This window comes from Dasypus novemcinctus, chromosome 8, assembly GCF_030445035.2.
Source record: "Dasypus novemcinctus isolate mDasNov1 chromosome 8, mDasNov1.1.hap2, whole genome shotgun sequence".
NCBI lineage: Eukaryota > Metazoa > Chordata > Mammalia > Cingulata > Dasypodidae > Dasypus > Dasypus novemcinctus.
This window is the reverse complement of record NC_080680.1, coordinates 93,872,934-93,893,685: the sequence shown is the minus strand read 5'-3', so window position 1 is coordinate 93,893,685 and position 20,752 is coordinate 93,872,934. Positions and strand designations below refer to the sequence as shown.

The window sequence follows — 20,752 nt, the reverse complement described above, 5'->3', positions numbered from 1 at the left end:
GAAGGGGGATCAATTTGATATCTCAGTTACTGGGAGAACAAAAGTACATTCAATATTAGGATAGGTTTTTGAAATTTAAGTGAATGTTGCTCTGTTAGAGCACGTCCAATAAAAACAAAATAAAAGCCATTTTCTGAGCAGTTTCTATGTGCCAGGTAAGTACTTTCACATACATTTTAAAATTTAATTCTTACAAACAATCCTGAGAGGAAGGGTCTCAAAGAGGTCAGCATACATACCAAGGATCAAATCCAGGAAGTGGTCAAATAGGAATGTGAATCAAAGTCTTGTAATCTGAATCCCAACTACACAAAAGACTTTTAGTTTCAATTCCATTGTGTCTTCAAACTACTTACAAATATTAAAAATAAATGTCTTGTTTATATACCTCACATCTCACTCTCCAAAGGACTACTCATAGGCTATAGAAACATACACAACAGGTTAAACCAAAACAGACAAGAAAATCCATGACAATGGAAAAAGAAGACAGGAATAAGTTTAGTTTAGAAATGTAGCCACCAGGTCGTAAATGGTGGCTAGAAATGGGCTGCAAATTTGACTAAAGAGACTCCTACTGGCAAAAGCAAAAAGGGCAACAAGAAAAGTTGTGAGAATCCCTAGGTCAGTTAGTCAAATGAACATAGATTTTCTTGAAAGTGAGAACTAAAAGAAACTTGACTCCTGATAAAGGTTATGTGATATGGTGGCGATGGCCCTTAACATCAAATACAATACAAGCTGAAGTATCCCAGAAGGTTTCTCATATGCCCTTCAATTATGTCAGGATGCCACAAGTTGCACACCTTCAGGGGATACCATTCACACCGTGTTCCATGTGAAAGGTGCCTTGAGTCATTCATTCACTTAACAAATATTGATTATTTCCTACATGCCCAGGAACATGCTAGGTGTTGAGATACAATGGGCCCTCATTAAGCTTACATTCTTGTGAGGGAACTACCAATACATGTAATATTGCTACTCTGATGAGTCTATAATAGAGCTCGCCAAGGAGGTCAAGGAAGGCTTCCTTGAGGGAAGCAGAATTGGATGAGAGCTGAAGAGGCGTTAAAGAAGTTAACTAGGCAAGGAGGGGGATAGAAGAGTGTATAAAGCACGGGGAGTAATATGTGCAAAGGCTTTGTGGGGAGGTGGAATTCAGAAACAGGAAACAACTGTGGCTTAAGGGGAGAGAATGTGAGGGGATATGACTTAAAATGAGACAGAACTTTTTCCTAATTGTGAGGGAAATGGAAAGCTAATGATTGTTTTTAAGCAAGCAGGTGATATGCTGTAAGCACATTCTAGAAAAATGAATTCTGTCAGGGGCTTATATAGTGTATAACAGTCTGACATTAAGGATAAAATTTAAGGATAAAGTAGAAAACTAGATTCAGATGGTCCATGAACCATGTATAAATATTTAGTATGATTGATGATTATTTTTCTGGGCAGAGGGTCCATGGCTTTCCTCAGATTCCTAAAGGTGTCTGTAAACCTAGAAATATTAAGAATCATTGAACTGGGATGGACTACATACATTTTAGAAATTCTCCTTAGATAGTTCTTATTACCAAGCTTCTGATATGGGATTTATTTTTACAGCTTCATTGAGATATATTTCACATACCATAACATTCATTAATTTAAAGTGTATAGCTCAGTGGTTTTTTGTATATGCACAAGGTCTGCAACCGTCACTACCACTACCTAATTCCAGAACATCTTCATCATCCTAAAAAGAAACCTTGTACCCCTTAGTAGTTACGTACCATTCCTCCCTCCCCCAGTCCCAGACAATCACTAGTCTACTTTCAATTTCTATGGATTTTCCTATTCTGGGTATTTCTTAAATGGAATAAGACAATATGTGGTGTTCTGTGATTGGCTTCTTTCTTTTTTTTTAAAGATTTATTTTAAAAATTTATTTCTCTGCCCTCCCCCCACGTCTGCTCTCTGTGTCCATTTGCTGTGTGCTCTTCTGTGTCCACAGCACTGGGAATCTGTGTCTCTTTTTGTTGTGTCATCTTGCTATGTCAGTTCTCCACATGAGCGGTGCCACTTCTGGTTAGGCTGCGCTTTTTATCGCGTAAGGAGAGGCGGCTTGCCTTATGGGGTGCACTCCTTGCGAGTGTGGCTCCCCTCCGTGAGGGAAACCCCTGCGTGGCACAGCACTCCTTGCGTGCATCAGCACTGCATGTGGGCCAGCTCACCACACAGGTCGGGAGGCCCTGGGTTTGAACCCTGGACCTCCCATGTGGTAGGTGGACGCTCTATCAATTGAGCCAAATCCACTTCCCTGGCTTCTTTCAATCAACATAATATTTTCAAAGTTAAGCCATCTTGTATTGAGTGTTAGTACTTCCTTTTTATGTCTGAAAAATATTCTGTTATATGGAATACCACATCTCAAAATCCACTCATAGTTCACGGACATTTGGCCTGTTTCTACTTTTTTGACTACAATGAATAATGCTGCTACAAAGACTTGTGTATAAGGTTTTGTGTGGAGACAGAATGAATTTTGTGTCAAAACCCTGAAGGGCAAACATCCTCTGCTGTCAGGCCTTGTGCAATGAAGATACCTGAGAGGACACAGGAGACCACGGACTGCTGCGCTTAGCACACAGTGAACTGTCAATAAACGTTAACTGAGTCTTAGGGAAAAAACCCTATGCTGTCACTAAAGGGACACGCCATGTGTTTAGATAGTAAATTAAGTGAAGGTGAGACTGCTGGCCTCTGAAAAGTCAGTAGTCCATGGAGAGAACATGCACCTGAAGGGATGGCTACCCCACCTCTGCTCACAGCGGCCAAGGAAAGAATATTTCTCTGGAAGTACTTTGGAATATGTCCCAACCCCTGGTTATAAATATCTAGATTACAGTGACAACCCCCCCCAATTCCCACCCTTTTCTCAGGTCACAAGAGCCCTGGTGCCACTGTAGTGAGGGCTCACACAGAGCAGGTCAGGCTGCTTGGACCCAGATGATGCTGCCGTGGACTTAAAACATGGAATAGCAATATTCAAGAGAAACAGTGATTGAATGTTCTTTTAATAGAAAGAAATTTATGAAAATGTTAAAAATATTATCCATTCCCCACTCCCAATGATAAAACTTCTGTCCCTCCTGGGGACTAGGGTGACATTTCCATCCTTTGAAATGGTGCAAGCCACTGTTGCTCTCCCCTGGCTCCTCAAAGGCCTTGGGCCACCTGTGCCGCAGATTATTCCTCACTTAACCTTGCCTGGCCTTTCTCTTTCATTCAGGAGGTGTTTAATTACTTCAGATTCACAACGCTGCACTTCAGGTGAGCCTCTCCTAATGGCCTCATTACCATTTTACACAAAGAAGTAGTCCCTGATTGTAACTGAGCAAATATCTAAGTGTGTGCCTCCCTGCCCACCCCAGCTGCTCTGAAACCAGCCAAGTGGAGCTGGGCTCTTGAGCCCCTGTGAACACTTAGGCCAAGCCTTCTAAGACCTTGGAAGCATGGAGAAGCTTTCGTCTCAACCTTTCGGCACTTCAAACTTTAAACTTGGAGTATATGTACATTTAGTAGCTGGTGATCGCATTTTGTCCTTTCAATAAAAGTCACAGTGGAAAGTTTAAAGTTTAAATAACCCATAGTCATACACCTAAAGCTTAACTTGCCTGGAGTATTCCTGAGGGCACTGGTCAAATCAACATTGGGGGTTTGTCCAGGTAATGCGGGGGTGATGAAGTACTGGTGAGGATGGTTTCCTCCTTTAACTGGGTTTCATAGGAAGGCTGAAAACAATGGGAATAGAGTTCAAAACTGAATTCATCAGCTTCTTTTTGCAGGTCTCCTTCCTTCTCTGTGGCCTGTCTTGGCTACTGCAGCATCATCCAACCAGCCTGCCAGGCCAGATATGAGGATGTCATATTTCATACTTCTTCTTTTCCCACCATCACTCTCCACATCTTATTAACACCACCCCCAAATATGTCCCGAGTTCGCCCTTTCCTCTTACTGCCCATGACCCTGACCCTGACCCTGAACCTGATGGAAGAGTTTCCTAAATGGATTCCCTGCTTTCAGTCTTTCCTTAATGCTACCTATCCACAGCATTCTAGTAATTTCAGTAAAATGCAAATCTGATCACTTAAATCCCTCCAACAAAACCCTTCAATACCCCCATGCTCCCCCATCATCACCTTCAGGAAAATACCCACCCCCCTTAGAGCAATTTGTGAGACTTTCCTCAGTTTTGCCCCCTCTCTCTGCCCCACTTAACATTCTACTTGACTGATACTGAATTGCTCAGAGATCAGAAACATATACCACTATTCCTTTGTGCCTCTAACCCCTACACATGCTGATAACTCAGCTGTCCCTTGTCCTTTCCTATCTTGTTTGTGAACTCCTATTCACCCTTTGAAAGTCAGTCCAAGTGTCCATTAATGAAGCCTGCTAAATAAATTATAGACATTTCCACAATTGAATACTGCATGACTGCTAAAAAGAATGTGGTAGTACTTTATGAACTAATATGAAAAGATGTTCATAAAATACTGCCAAATTGGGGTTGGCGAGGGGGGTGGGACCACAAGTTGCAAAAGTTGCAAAGCACCATGTAAAGCATGAATCATCTCAAAATTATACACACACACACACACACACACACACACATAGTAAAAGCCTAAAATGGGAGGTATCAAAATTAAGCATGTAGGGAAGCAGATGTAGTTCAGGTGATAGGGCCTCTGCCTACCATTAGGAAGGACACAGGTTTGATCCTTAGGTCCTCCTGGTGAAAAAGAAGAAGAGAAAGCGTGCCTGTGCAGTGAGCCAGTGCCCATGTGGCGAGCCGAGAGCCCATGTGGTGAGCTGAGTGCCTGCACAGCAAGCCAACTGCTCACACAGTGAGCCAAGTGCCTGCACAGCAAGCCAAGTGCCCACATGGTGAGCCAGTGCCCGCACAAGTAGATCACACAGCAAGATGATGATGCAACAAAAAGAGACGAAGGGGAGAGTCAAGGCAAAGTGCATCAGAGACCAGGAACTGAGGTGGTACAATTGACAGGGAACCTCTCTCCACATCAGAGGTCCCCAAGATAGAATCCTGGTGAATCCTAGAGGAGAAAGATGAGAAGATAAAAAAAAGAAAAAGATACAGAGGATCACACTGTGAATGTATATAGGAGCAAAAACAGCAGGGTGGGAGAGGGGGAGGGGAAGAAAAAAAATTAAACATGTAGGTATGCTTTCCCTATTTTATATTCTTTTGATTGTTCTGATTGTCCTTTTAAAAAAACCATGTATTACTTTTGTAATAAAGCAGTATTTTCTTTAATAGTCAAGTTGAACATTGCCTTAGATTAAGGGAAAGAGAATCTAGATGTCCCTATCTGTGAAACCTTGCCTGACCCTGCCTAGGCCCTCTTGAACTGTGCAGGTGGTCTATGGTGAGTTGCAGTGTCTGCCTCCTCCTCTCTTTTGCTGGAACCTGAGTTCCCGGAAGGTCTAGGAGTCAGCACAATGCTTGGCCCAGTGCAGTCATTCAGCACTCTCTGCCCAATGAAAGAATAGACAAGCAGGTGTTCTGACATGAAAGGCACTTCCAGGGGCTAAGCCTCTCTGCTTGGAGGAACGTCTAGGATCCCATTCTTTAGACAATCAGTGATTGATTGATAGAAGAAACTGGTCTCAGTTGTGAAGAATTAGGGGAGAAATTAATACTCATTCTCCTTCTATAGAATGTCATTGCTAAGATGCAATCAAAATGGCAAGGAAAATGAATCTCTGGATGCCAAATGAGTTAAATGGACAACCAGACCAGGCTTATACAACCCTGAAAATTCAACATGTCCAGTAACAAATGCAGTATTCTCCCATCCCCACCCAGCACCCCATTCCTCCTTTAATTGATTAACTGTTGGTTCTGCCTTTCCTGTTTCTTGTCATCGGCTCTCTCTCTCTTCACCTCACTACAAGCAGTGGAGTGTACAGCTTAAACCACATATGCCTAAGTCAAAGATTAGAAACTTGGCTTCCCTACATTCTTAACTTTTCTGTTGTAAAATCAGGTATCTGCAACATATATGCATTATGAGGATTAAAATATAATAATGAATGAAAGAGCACTGAGCAGAGTGTCTAGAACCCAACAAAGCCTTAGTAAATGGGAGCTTTTGGTTTTGTTATTAGTTCACGTTTCAACTTACCGGGACTATCGCAACAGTCTTTGAGCTGGTGTCCCTCCCTCTATTTCTTCCTGTTTCAGTCCATTCTTTGCACTGAGTTATCTTTCTAAACAAGAGTTGAATCGTATCACTTCCCACATCTAAAAGTTTCGGTGTCTCCCTAGTGCTAATATAATAAAGTCCAAACTCCTCAGCATAATAGTCAAGGTTTTCTATGGGCTCAGTTCAAGTTCTATGTCCAATTTTGCCTTCCACTTGATTTCAGAGGCCTCAAAATCCATCCCTTGGGTCTGGAATATCTTTTATCCAATCCTCTATCAAAACTCCTTCAAGTTTAAAACAAACAAAAAAACACCTCAGACTTTCCTTGATGCCTTCGGTCTGAAAAGCACATACTCAGGGCACATTAGCCTGGTCCTTTGGCTGATACCTAACCTTTGCAGGTTCCATGCTGGAGATGTGCTAGGAAAAAAAGCTGAGTCTGACCAGGGCCCAGGTCCTGAGAGCTTCCAGACAAGCTCCTACAGACCAGCCACAAATTAGCTCCTGACTTCTTCAAAACGGGCTGTCACATTATCATATTTTACCATACTATTATTTAGCTCTTCAAATATCCAACAAGTTCACATATCTTCCTCTCTGTTAGAATGAAGACAACCCTTGCAATCTATATCAGCATTCAACAAATCTTTTTAACCAAGTTGCAACTAGTCTGACCTACAAGGCCCTGTGTGATCTGGCTACGGTTTCTTTATGATGTGAAGCTCCTGCATTCCCTCCATAACTCTGGTTGCACCCTCTGGGGTCCAGTCACACTGGCCTCCTTCACTCTTCAAGACTCTTGGATGAACTAATTTCACTGTTTGGAGTGCTCTCACCTACTATCACCCCCTTGCTCAGAATTCAGCACTCTAATAGGCTTTTCTGCAATGACAGAAATAATCTATTATCTGTGTTGTCCAATGTGATAGGCTGCTAGCCAGAGGTGGCTACTGAACATTGGAAGTGTACCTAGTGTGACTGAGGAACTGAATGCTAAATTGAATTTTAAACAATATAAATTTAAACAACCACATCTGTACAGTGGCTACCATACTGGATTGCACAGAGCCTGAGGTAATTACTACTCATCCTTCAGATGTCAGCTCAAATATCACCTCCGCAGTCTGACTCCCAAAGTTAGACCAAGGTTCCCTTGTTATATACTCTTGCTGTACTTTTTTTAAAAGGACACACAATAAAGTGTAATTATCCATTTTGAAACAATCCAGTTAGTGTTTGTCTCTTCTATTAAACTGAATGGTCTATGAAGGCAGGAAACATGTATATCAGTGTAAATCATGACCCTTAAGAACTAAGGGGGGAAGCGGATTTGGCTCAACTGATAGAGCGTCTGCCTACTATATGGGAGGTCCAGGGTTCAAACCCAGAGCTACCTGACTTGTGTGGTGAGCTGGCCCACGCACAGTGCTGATGCACGCAAGGAGTGCTGTGCCATGCGTGGGTGTTCCCTGCATAGGGGAGCCCCACATGCAAGGAGAGCGCCCTGCAAAGAGAGTTGCTCTGTGCAAAAAAACGTCAGCCTGCCCAGGAGTGGCGCTGCATATACGGAGAGCTGATGCAGCAAGATGACGCAACATAAAGAGACACAGCTTCCCTGTGCTGCTGAAAAGAATGCAAGCAGACACAGAAGAACACACATCAAATGGACAGAGAGAGCAGACAATGCAGGGAGGAGGAGGGGGGAGAAATAAATAAATAAATAAAATCTTAAAAAACAAAATTAAGAGAAGTTCATTCTTCCTTTCCCCTCATCAACCAGACATCAATGTTTTGTTCTGAAATCCCCTGGGGAATGTCTGGGTCTAGAGAGGGGAGAAAGATAATTGATTTGCTTTCTTTTCCTTCAGAGTAAGTAAACATTGACTCCCTCTGCTATCTTCCCACTGGTAGTAAAAATGGTTCAGGGTATCGTCTTATGCCTTAGTTTGTTCTTGTCTCAAATTTGAAGCAAAAAGTCTTGATATATAAAGGCAACCCCATTCCACTCTCTTTCCCAGTAACAGTTGCTGGGAAAACCAGAAATTCATCCAGAAAAAGAACAGGAACTAGTATTTATCAAATACCCTGAAGGTACCAAACACAATGGCAGGAGTTTTTACACACAGCATCGTATTAAAATCTCAGAACAACTGGGTTCTGTAGGCAAGGTACCTAGGCACTGTTGGTATCCCCACAATACAGATCAGGAAAGTGTGACAGCCCGTCACTGCTCCACCAGTTCAGCCACGGCAAGGTGAAGTCAAGCCCAGCTGGGTCTCACTCCCAAGGCTGTGTATTCCATTATATCTCACTACTGCCAGGATTTCTAACACCAGTCAATTAGATTTGTCTACAATACTGTTTTCTTTCCCCAACTTAATTTAGCTCCATTATGGCATTCTCTCATTTCTTGCCTTTCTGTTTCTTTCTTGAGAACTTGGTTGTACCTAGACCTCAGTTGGCTTTAATTGTTTCTTCTGCATCCCATTTCCCCCTCAAAGATCTGGTTCTCCACAGCAGGGAGGGGGTGCTAGGTATGCAGAGATCCAAGCCAGACCTGGCTTTGACTCCAGGGGCCCAGCTCTCTGTTCCTGTCTCTCCTGACATCTTGTGGGCTGTGCATAAGTCAGAGAGATAGAGGCAAGTGCAACAATTCTAAGCAGTTTTTCTTTGTCAGATAGAAGGATCAACTTTTATTAGGTAAACGCCTACTTCACTATATGCTATAATGGCTCTGTTGAGCATTCTACATACAAAGTATTAGATCCTTAGGATGACATTCTTAGGAGTAAAAATGTACAATTTAAAAACAACAATAAATGGCCATTTCAGTATCTGCCAAATAAAGCTCAGGAGGAGTCCTGCACCTACTAGTGCACTCAAGGCCCCTCACCCCCACACATTTAATCTCAGTGCCTCGGCATTTTAAACTGAAACACACAGTCACAAGGATTTTTACATTTTTCTACCCATTTGTGAAACTACCTTCCTACAAATGCTTTATTCCCCCCAGAGGAAGTGAAATTGTCTTTGTTTTCCCCATAAAACAATTTAGCTTTAACACTATACACACACACACTACCACAAACTTAAAGTAAATGTGTATTTATATTATTAGGTGGTCATTCAATAAAGAGATTATTTCTAACCAAATACGTGCATGCATATATGTATATATGTGTATGTATCTTAGAAGCATTTTTAAAGAAGGGTTTTTTCCCCCATACTTCTGGCAGTTCAGGTTTAAAGGTCAGATTTAAACTATCACCACGTTTCACAATGCAATCTGTGCAGTGCCGCGTAATGAAATGGTTCAGTAAAGGTGCTCTTGGAAATTCTTTTAATTAGGTCTAAGGCTTTTCAGTTGTCAACATGAATAAACCAAGAAGCAGTCTCTTGCAAACACAACACACAAAATTAAAATGTAAGTTACCTTTGAAAAAACAGATATACACTCACAAAAGGAAAGTTGTACATGTTTTTTACAACATAGCCTGCACTGATTTTTAAAAAATACCAACATCTTTCAACAACACGGCCTACAAATTGAAAATAAAGGGGTGCTCTATTTTTAATGAATTAGGGCACTAATGAAAATTAGTTCATTTCTAATGAAAAATACTTGCAGGAAAACTAAAGTTCAGTAAAACTAAAAATGTTTATCAAGAGACTTAAAACTTTCTTCATGAACAAATGCCACCTTCCCATTTAATTCTACACATCAATGTTATTTCAGACATGTGAATGTCCCGCAGTGACTCCTGCAAATCAAATGACATCTATTAAAAATGCACCTTTGCCCTCAGCACCACTATCTGAAGCCTAAGAGATGAACATAGCACAATAGGCACATCATCACAACTTCTCTTTTTCAAAGCTGTGTTGATAAACTAAACCACTTAGATTTGGAATTTTTAACCACCAGTTCAGAACTGAGTCTAGGGAGTAAAATTTGCAAAATTTGCAAAATGAAAACTGTAAGAAAATGGTGGGTTGCTTGGAGAAGTTGGATTGTATTTGCTCTGAGCTCTCATGGAAAAAGCAAAACTAAATGAACTACTCCAGTCACCACCAGGGGTTCAAATTTGGAAGACACAAAGGTGCTGACAAATGCAGACTGTCCTTAAAACTTGAAGTGGATGGGATAACTCCAACAGAACAATGTCAGCAGGTAAGACACACGCGTAATAAATCAATGCATCGGCTGATCAACCAATTAATTATATCTATTGAACTTTGAGCATGAGGGCACAACAACTCACAGTAAATTGACTTACTGTGGGTTCAGACAGATCTGAGTTCAAATCCCAACACAGCTGCTTGCTATTAGCTGGATGCCCTTAGGCAAGACCATAAACCTCATCATCTATAAAAAGGGGGTAAAATACCACCCCTCCCCCCTTTTTTTCAGGATTGTTATGGAGATTAAATGTTAAAAGTTTCAAAGCCTCTAGCACAGTGCCGGGCACACAGGAGAAGCCTAATAGACTACTTAAGGCATTATTTTAGCACAAAAAAGAATAAGGGGCTCACAATTAACATTTTTCTAAGGCATCAATAATTGAATGTCACTCATTATGTTGAACCTAGTGGATTTATTTAGTGACCCAAACTTGGTGTGTATTTGGGAGTTAATGAAGTGCTTGGTGTTTACAAAGATAAAAGCAGGACTTGTCTCAGCAACAATCCTGGGCTGAATGGATACAGATTTCCATGCTGTGGGACACAGCCAGGACGGATCCTTATGGATCACATGGATAAATCCACATAGAGTGAGCTATATCCCAAGGGGATCGGGGCTTCTCCACCTCCTCAGGGAAGAGGAAAAAAAACAGGAAGGGAGGGCGGGAAGTGTGTATAGTAGATGTGTTTCACTGTGTCCCTGCTGTGATGAACAACTTGATCCACTTACAGTTCCAAACACATGATGCATAAAAGAGCTGACAGAAATTCAATTCTTGCAAAGAAAAGCATCTGCTCTCTAGTGGGAACGGCCAAATATTAAGCAGTTTTAAGGCAGGGCAAAGACCTAGAGGAGCACACTTCATTATCTAGATAGCCAGAGTAAAGAAATGCAGAGGATTATAAACGAACGAATAAGTAGTCAAGACTGCAAGCATTAATTACCCTGAGTAAAATTATTCAAGTTAAATCTTTGTTACGACAAATATTAAACCCAGCTGTGTTTATGTAGCAGTTGTGAAAAAGAAGAAAAAAGAAATCCATGTACAATATCTGTGAGCTCTGCCAGTTAATTGAATTTGCTGGCAGCACTTCCTCCAACACGAGCCAAACATCCTCAAAGATAAAATGTAGCTTTTAAACAGACCTGGGGAAAACGGAATCAAGAAATTTTAACCAATAAAACACAACTCTTTACTGGTATGAAAGTAAAGTAAAATTCAGTAATGAAAGGAAGGAAGTCTCTTAAATATTTACTACATTCCAAAGCTTGGATTTGCGTTTTATTGCTGTGGTCTCTTCTGATGTCCCACAGTGATCCTGCTCCAGCATCTTTAATGAAGTCCCATAAACTCCCATAAATATTCGATTGTTGACAAATCATACACACACGATCAGGGCAACGCTCCATGGATCATGATGCTCCTTCCCTTCACTGCATGAAATTTACAAGTCATTGAGTGGACACTGTCATGGAGAGTGACCTGACACAGAACAGAGACTTACAGAAAATTCCTTAAAATATGAAGGAGGAATAACTGGACATTGGTAAACTGACTGCAAGTCCAGTGTCAGTAGATTTGGGGTGGGAGGGAAGCTTTGGCAGATTCTGGGAACTAGAGAAGCAATAGGAGGTTAGACTCCAAACTCAGTCTTGGTCTGGGTTAAAGTGGGCACTAGCACAGGTGAAGATTCTGGTAATATCCTGGACAATTTGTTACAAAAATTTTATCACATCATTCCTTGGCTTAAAAATCTTTGTTGATTTCCCACTGCCCAAAAAGGTGCAAACTTGTTTTTATGACAGGCCATTCCAAATTTGGTCCCTCCCATCACCTACTTCTTTGGTTTCATCTTTTGTCCCTCCCAACCACACTCCTTATGTTCTGGTTATACAACTATTAATTCCTCGCCAAACACATTATACTTCTGTTGACACTTCCAGCATCCTTGCATCCCACTTCCACCTTCCAGTATGCTTGCCTCTCTCTTTTTCCAGGAACACTATTTCTCACACATTTTGATGGCCCTATGGCTCAACGCTTTGAGCACACACTCAAAAAAACTTTGGCTGATTAAAGGAATTTCCACTTCTCGTGGGGGGCCAGAAATGTCCAGAGACTATTGTGGATGGAAGGAAAGCTGCTGAAATAAAGAACGAGTGGTAGGAGAGTAGCAAGAGATGAGGCAGGCAAGGAGACACTGGATTATAAAAAGCCATATACTAGAGCTTGACTGTAACTTAGAGAAAAATGAGGAGCTACTGCAGTGTTTTAAGTTAGGGAGTGGTATTCACGTTCTGGAATATCCCATTGTTTACAGCATGAAGAATGGACTGGGAGGTAGGAGAGGGTGGGGCAAGACTGGCAGTCCAGCCTCCATTAGCTCTTCTACTAGAGAAGAAGACAGTGACCTCAGTGAGAATAAGGTCCATACCTTAATCATATCTGAATTCATTATACTCAGTCTAAATCCAGGCATATGGTAAGTGCTCAGGAGATACATGTTGAATGAATAAACAATCTATTAAAGAATATTAACAACACATGCATTAATGGGGCAGAAGGATCAAGTCCACATGAGTACTAAGTCCACAAGACTTGTACACATAAAAGACTTAATCTAAGATATTCAGTATAATCAGAGCTTGCCCATCTACCCACTCAGCATTTTTATTTCCTGTTGGGATTTTAAGAATGAGTTTTTGCATGGCTTACTATCAGTTTGGATATTTCCCAGAATATCCTTGCTTAGATTAGAAGCTCATGAGAACCTAGTATCTTGCTTCTGCATTACTGATTCACAAGGTAGGGTTGTACAGCAGCTCCTAGGGGGCGCCACAACAGCACCTGCAATCTGAGGGTTCTGGGTCTTCATAGAAATATGGCACTGAGAAACGTAGGTCAACGAAGCCCTTAGCAATGACCTAACAAATGTAAAGCCATCTCCAAGCAGGTACTGCTCTCTGGCCAAGTGGCATGCTAAGTAAGCATACTTCAGAGAGGCAGCAAGCAGACTCTGGGTTTATTTGACTCTGGACACTCTGAACCAGTTTACCTTTCGAACATCCAAATATAATCAGTTACACAGCAAAGCTCAATTTAATGTCATTTGAACCAGTCCCAAGTTTACAACTAAACATTTGTTCAGTAAACATTTATTGAATATTTCCTATATGTTGAGCCCTGGGGCAGATACAAAGATGAATAAAGGACAGTTTTTAGTCCCTTCCCTGAGAGGACACAGACAGACAAAAATAATTCCAATACAGCATGACTAGTGCTACCACAGAAGGATGTGCAAAGGAGAGAGCAACTAACTACTGAGGGAGAGTCAAGGAGGCTTGATTCTACAAAGACTGAAAAACTGATTAGAATTAGTAGAGACTGAAGGCATGGAATGCAATTAGGAGGTCACTGACAATTTTCTAGCTTCATAACATGGGAGAGACATGACTTGCTAGCCTGAACACAGAAGACTGGGAAATCTACACATACATACATTTATTTTTTAATTAGAGAAGTTGTGGGTTTACAAAAACATTATGCATAAAATACAGGAGTCCCATATCCCACCCTATGATTAGCACCTTGCATTGGGTTGGGACATTTGTTAAAATTGATGATAGCATTTTTATAATTGGACATTTTTATAATTGGACTATTAACTATAGTCCATGTTTTAATTTAGGGTTCACTGTGTAATGTAGTTCCATGGACTTTAAAATCTTAAAAATTCTGTTATCATATATAAAATCTACGATTACCCCTTTTAATAACATTCAGATACATATTTCAGTGCTGTTAATTATGTTCACAATGTTGTGCTACCATCACCACCATTCATTACAATTTTGATGAGAAAAAGTAACATATGAATTTTAAATAACTTTGAAAGAAGGTGCTAATGTTCATATTACTTATACTCTTGTGGGGAGGAATATTTAAAACAGGGGTTTTATATCCCTTTTTTGTTCCATGGACTGATTTGCCAGTCAGGTGAAATGAATACTACTGTAATTTATTTATTCCACATATTCGTAAGTGATGGAAATGCTAGTTTTCAGTTAGAGGCCAGAAAAAAAGAAGAAAATAAGTTGATTTTTTTTCCATGTAAGCTCACAGACCCCCTGAAATCTTGGGGGTCTTTGGACCCCAGGTTAAAAACCCCTGATTTAAAAGTATGTATTGAGGGAAACGGACTTGGCCTAGTGGTTAGGGTGTCCGTCTACCACATGGGAGGTCTGCGGTTCAAACCCCGGGCCTCCTTGACCCATGTGGAGCTGGTCCATGCGCAGTGCTGATGCGCGCAAGGAGTACCCTGCCACGCAGGGGTGTCCCCCGCATAGGGGAGCCCCACGTGCAAAGAGTGCGCCCCGTAAGGAGAGCTGCCCAGCGCAAAAGAAAGTGCAGCCTGCCCAGGAATGGCGCCGCCCACACTTCCCTTGCCGCTGATGACAACAGAAGGGGACAAAGAAACAAGACGCAGCAAACAGACACAGAGAACAGACAACTGGGGGGGGGGATTAAATAAATAAATAAAATCTTTAAAAGAATAAATAAATAAAAGTATGTATTGAAAAGTCTTAAAATTTTGCATACTTATGACTGAGCAAATTATACTCCTAGGAATTCATCCTAAGGAAATGATGTAAAGATTTAGCTACAAATTTGTCCATCACACTGCTAGTTAAAATAATACAAAACTGGACATTATCAGGAGAGGACTGGTGAAGTATATTATGGTATATATTCATACAGTGGTAATTCATTCATTAAAACATGTATATTTTAATGAGTAAAATGGCCATAATATATCAAATCTATCAATGGTTTTCAATATTTTTACTGTGATACAGAATAAACATATTTTGCAAACCAGTATATACTTAAGTATATTTAGCTAAAGAGTTTTATGAAATAATTCCTACCCATATAATATGCAAGGTACTCTGATATTTTTTTATTGAACTCCGTTTTTGAAAATGTTTGTCATGACCCACTAAATGATCCACAAATGGGTCACCACTTGTATTTGAAAAATATCATTTTCAGGTTGGTAAAGTAAATTCCCAGTGACATTTAGTAGTGTCCTTAGCATTTCCTTAGCATATGATATGCTTAATAGAGCATGTAATATCCTTAGCATTTCCTGTGTTGTCCACATTTTTCATAACCATTATTTTTAGTGGCTGCAGAGTACTCTGTTGAATAACAGATTACTTTATTCATGCTATAATTTTGGATATTTAGGTTGCTTCCAACTTCAGTTAACAAAACAATGCTATTTGGGTAGGTGGCTGTATTAGAGTTCTCCAGGGAAACAGAATCAAGAAGAGATATCTGTCAACAGTATGTAATTATAAGTCTCTCACATGACTGTGGGGATGCACAAGTCCAGGTTCTGCAGGCAGGCTGCAACCAGGGGCTCCAATGAAAGTCCAATGAAGGTTCTTGATGAGTTCTGGGATGAGGCTGTCCAAAGATGAACTGGGAAATTCTCACTCAATGCTGGGATCACTTCCCCTTTTAAGGCATTCAATTGATTGGATAAAGAGTCACTCATTGCTGATGGCAATCTCCCTGATTGATGTAATTGTAATCAGCTATCTATGATTAACCACTGCAGTAAAGTTGATGGTGCCTAAGTCCATAAATACCCTTGTATTAGTTAGCCCAGTGCTTGCTTGACCAAACAATTGGGCATAATTACCTGGCCGAGTTGACACAATAGCCTAAACATCACAGTCCACCCCTTGTCAACTCAAAAACCATACACATTACCTTAAACCATACTTAGTTTCTAAGTAAAAACAATAAGACATGCACATATGTGTATGTGTGTGTGTGTGTATTTCTGCCTAACAGTGTTCAACTCTCCTGCATACAACCAGAAATGCATTAATTCCATACAGAATAGGGTGCAAGTTCTTGGGTAATATTCACTCTCAAACTTGACATCCTCAAATATTATAACATGAAATTGATACAATCTGTTATATGATAAGGGAAAAGATTGGGGAAGAAGACAAAAGAAATTCGTTTTGTGTACATGTACAACCATCATCATAATGAAACAAGGAAGTAAGATTCATGACCATTATAGTCCTTGTTATTGTAACTGGTCATGGGTCGAAGTTCATATTTATCATTACTTTCTTCCACTACCCATTCCATGTTTCCATTACTCTCAGCAAGCACTTCAGCTGGCCATGGTTCTTTGCCTGGTGGGGTGACCCAAATTTTCATTCCTGAGGATTCTGGGCGGTTGCTAGTCCTGCTTGGATTTGGTTGTTGCAATTTTCTATTGACTTTAATCATAGGACATGGCAGTACTAGAAGATGCCCTAGAGGATCTCCTGTATTCCAGGCAAACTCTTCTTTGCCCCCATTATGTAGATGCAGTCCTATTTCCCTATATCAATCACCCTAGCCAGTACAGTAATTCCCTTCTTTGACTGTTGATTCAGAGGTAAGAGGAGCCCAAAGTGGTCAGGTGGCAGTTTTAACTTCCAGTTCAATGGAATCATTGTTGTGTTCCCTGGTGACAGCACTTCTCCTTTTGGGACTAAAACCTGTAGACCATCAGAGTTTGAGGTTGCAGGGACAGGAAGCAAAAATTTTCCTAGTGGGTCACTAGGGGTAATAGTGAGTGGTGCTGCTTCCATGTCCACTCCCTGATTCCTGAACCCATGGATCCTGGTTATGGAAGAAACACCACCCTAGAGTGAATGTTGATTTAGAGCATACACAGCCTCCTGGAGAACACTGCCCCAGCCCTGAAAGGTATTGTTACCTAGTTGGCACCATAATTGAGTCTTCAAAAGGTCATTCCGCTGTTCTATCAATCCAGCTGCTTCAGGGTGATGGGGAACATGGTGAGACCAATGAATTCCATGGGCATGTGCCCATTCCTGCACATCATTTGCTGTGAAATGGGTTCCTTGATTGGAAGCAATGCTGTGTGGAATGCCATGGCAGTAGATAAGACATTCGGTAAGTCCATTGATGGTAGTTTTGGAAGAAGCATTGTGTGCAGGAAATGCAAACCCATATCCAGAGTATGTGTCTATTCCAGTTAAAACAAATCACTGTCCCTTCCATGGTGGAAGTGGTCCAATGTAGTCAACCTGTCACCAGGTAGTAGGCTGGTCACCTCGAGGAATGGTGCCATATTAGGGGTTGAGTGTGGGTCTCTGCTGCTGGCAGATTGGGCATAAGGCTGTAGCCAAGTCAGCCTTGGTGAGGGTAAGTCCGTATTGCTGAGCCCATGCATAACCTCCATCCCTAACTCCATGGCCACTTTGTCTATGAGTGCATTGGGCAATGACAGGAGTGGCTGGGGAAAGAAGCTGAGCATGAGCCACAGAGCAGGTCATCTTATCCACTTGATTATTAAAATCTTCCCCTGCTGAAGTCACCCTCTGGTGAGCATTCACATGGGACACAAATATTTCCATGTTTTTTGCCCACTCAAAAAGGTCTATCCACATACCTCTTCCCCAGACCCCTTTGTCACCAATTTTCCAATCGTGTTCCAATTCCCTGACCATCCAGCCAAACCATTGGCAACAGCCCATGAATCAGTGTATAAACGCACCTCTGGCCATTTCTTCTTCCAAGCAAAATGAACAACAGGTGCACTGCTTCAAGTTCTAGCCACTGGGAGGATTTGCCCTCACCCCTGTCCTTCAGGGATGTCCCAGAAAGGGGCTACAGTGCTGCAGCTGTCCACTTTCGGGTGGTACCTGCATATCATGCATGTGTAAATTGTAAGGGATTCCCCAAGAGGCCAAAGCTGTGGGCTGGGAAAGAGAAGGTAACAAGGCAGGGGTGGTGACTATGGGCATTTGGGCTACTTCCTCGTGTAACTTGCGCCTTCAGGACCCGCTTGAGCAGTATCTCGTATATACTACTACTACTTTATTAAGGAGCGCTGCTGTGTGTGCGTGCCCAACTTTATGGTTTGGTGGGTCACACAATACCCAGCTCATGATAGGCAACTCAGATCTCACGGTAACTTGATAGCCCATGCTTAAGTGTTCAGTCTCTGCTAAGGCCCAGTAGCAGGCCAAAAGCTGTTTCTCAAAAGGAGAGTAGTTATCTGCAGAGGATGGCAGGGCTTTGCTCCAAAATCCTAAAGGTCTATGTCGCAATTCTCCTACAGGGCCTGCCAAAGGCTCCAGATGGCATCTCTATTTGCCACTGGAACGTCCAGCACCATTGGATATGCTGGATCATATGACCCAAGTGGTAGTGCAGCTTGCACATCAGCCTAGACTGGATGCAGAGCCTCTTCTTGTTCCAGTCCCCAATGAAAACTAGCAGCTTTTCTGGTCACTCAGTAATAGGCCAGAGTAGTACACCCAAATGAGGAATGTGTTGTCTACAAAATCCAAAGAGACAAACTAAGGGTTGTGCCTCTTTTTTGGTCGTAGGAGGAGCCAGATGCAACAGCTTATCCTTCACTTTAGAAGGGATATCTTGACATGCCCCACACCACTGGACACTTAGAAATTTCACTGAGGTGGAAGGACCCTATATTTTAGTTGGATTTATCTCCCATCCTCTCTCATGCAAATGCCTTACTAATAAGTCTAGAGACTTTGCTACTTCTTGCTCACTAGGTCCTATCAACATGATATCATCAATATAATGGACCAGTGTGATTTCTTGTGGGAGGGAAAGACGATCAAGGTACCTGCGGACAATATTATGACATAGGGTCCAGAGTTGATATACCCCTGAGGCAGGACAGTGAAGGTATACTGCTGGCCTTGCCAGCTGAAAGCAAACTGTTTCTGGTGGTCCTTACTAACAGCAATTGAGAAAAATGCATTCGCCACAGCTGCATACCAGGTACCAGGGGACATGTTGATTTGCTCAAGCAATGATATCACATCTGGGACAGCAGCTGCAATTGGAGTTACCACCTGGTTAAGTTTATGATAATCTATTGTCATCCTCAAAGATCCATCTGTTTTCTGTAGAGGCCAAATAGGAGAGTTGAATGGGGATGTGGTGGGAATCATCACCTCTGCATCCTTCAAATCCTTGATGGTGGCATTAATTTCAGCAATCCCTGCAGGAATCCAATATTGCTTTTTGTTTACTATTTTGCTAGGTAGGGGCAGTTCTAGTGGCTTCCACTTGGCCTTTCCAACCATAATAGCCCTCATTCCACAAGTCAGGGATCCAATGTGGGGATTCCGCCAATTACTGAGTATGTCTATTCCAATTATGCATTGTGGAACTCAGGAAATAACCACAGAATGGGTTCAGAGACCCATTGGACCAACTGTGAGACGGCCCTGAGCTAAAACTCCTTTAATCACCTGACTTTCATAAGCTCCTACTCTGACTGGTGGACCACACTGACATTTTGGGTCTCCTGGAACTAATGTCACTTCTGAGCCAGTGTCCCCGAAATGTCTGATCATTTCTTTTTCCCCAATGCACAGTTACTCTGGTAAAAGGCCAGAGATCTCCTTGGGAAAAGGTGAGAGGAAGATTAACAGTATAAATTTTGGGCAGTTTAACAGGATACTTTCCCAAGGAGACCTGGTCTTCTCCTCATTCAAGGTGCTCTGGGTCTGTAAACTCAGGTCTGGGTATTAAGGGGCCATGATTCTCTGCATTTGTAATTTGAGTTAGGGTTCTGTTCACTCAACGTAGAACTCTTCTGTTTATAGAGATCCAGAAGAAATTTAGTAGACTGCTCGTCTATTTCACTTCTAGGTAGCCATAACTCTACATGACTCAGACTATTTTGAGTGCTTTTTTGAATCTGCCTTTCATTGTGGTAGCCACACCCACCTTGACTTTGGTGATTAACTGCCAATACTTGACTTTTACTGGATGGATATCCAATCATCCCCATAAAGTTTAAGGATTGTAATTCCATCACAGCCCTCCCTACAGTAATACCTAGACTATGGAGAAAAGCAACCACAGAGCTCTTCAGGGAAGATGGAGTTAGTTTTACAAATTTATTCCTCACAGTCTTGGTTAAAGGTGTGTCCTCTGGACATTCCTGGGGTAGGTAGGTAGCTCTCAAATGGTAATCCATTCTAGCATTCCAATCTCCCTAAGCCTTGGAATTCCCTCTTCTACTGTGTACGCAGGCAAATTGGGCATCTCAACCTCAGACATGCTAGGCCATTTTTTGGCCCACGTTTCAATCAGTCACCTAAATAAACAGAGCCCTTTCTAATCCTTAGAGCTATAGCGTTGACTCCAGAATTTCTGCTTAGTGGGCCCATATCAATAAATTCAGCCTGATCCAACTTCATATTCCTTCCATTATTATCCCATACCTTTAGTATCCATTCCTACACATACTCCCCTGATTTCTGT

At 41.6% G+C, this 20,752-nt stretch overlaps 1 protein-coding gene across 5 annotated transcripts in view; it reads right to left on the bottom strand.

The window, feature by feature from the left end:
• The window catches only part of DENND1A (DENN domain containing 1A), a 615,092-nt gene that overhangs the window by 166,320 nt on the left and 428,020 nt on the right, over window positions 1–20,752 (bottom strand). The window lies entirely within an intron of this gene.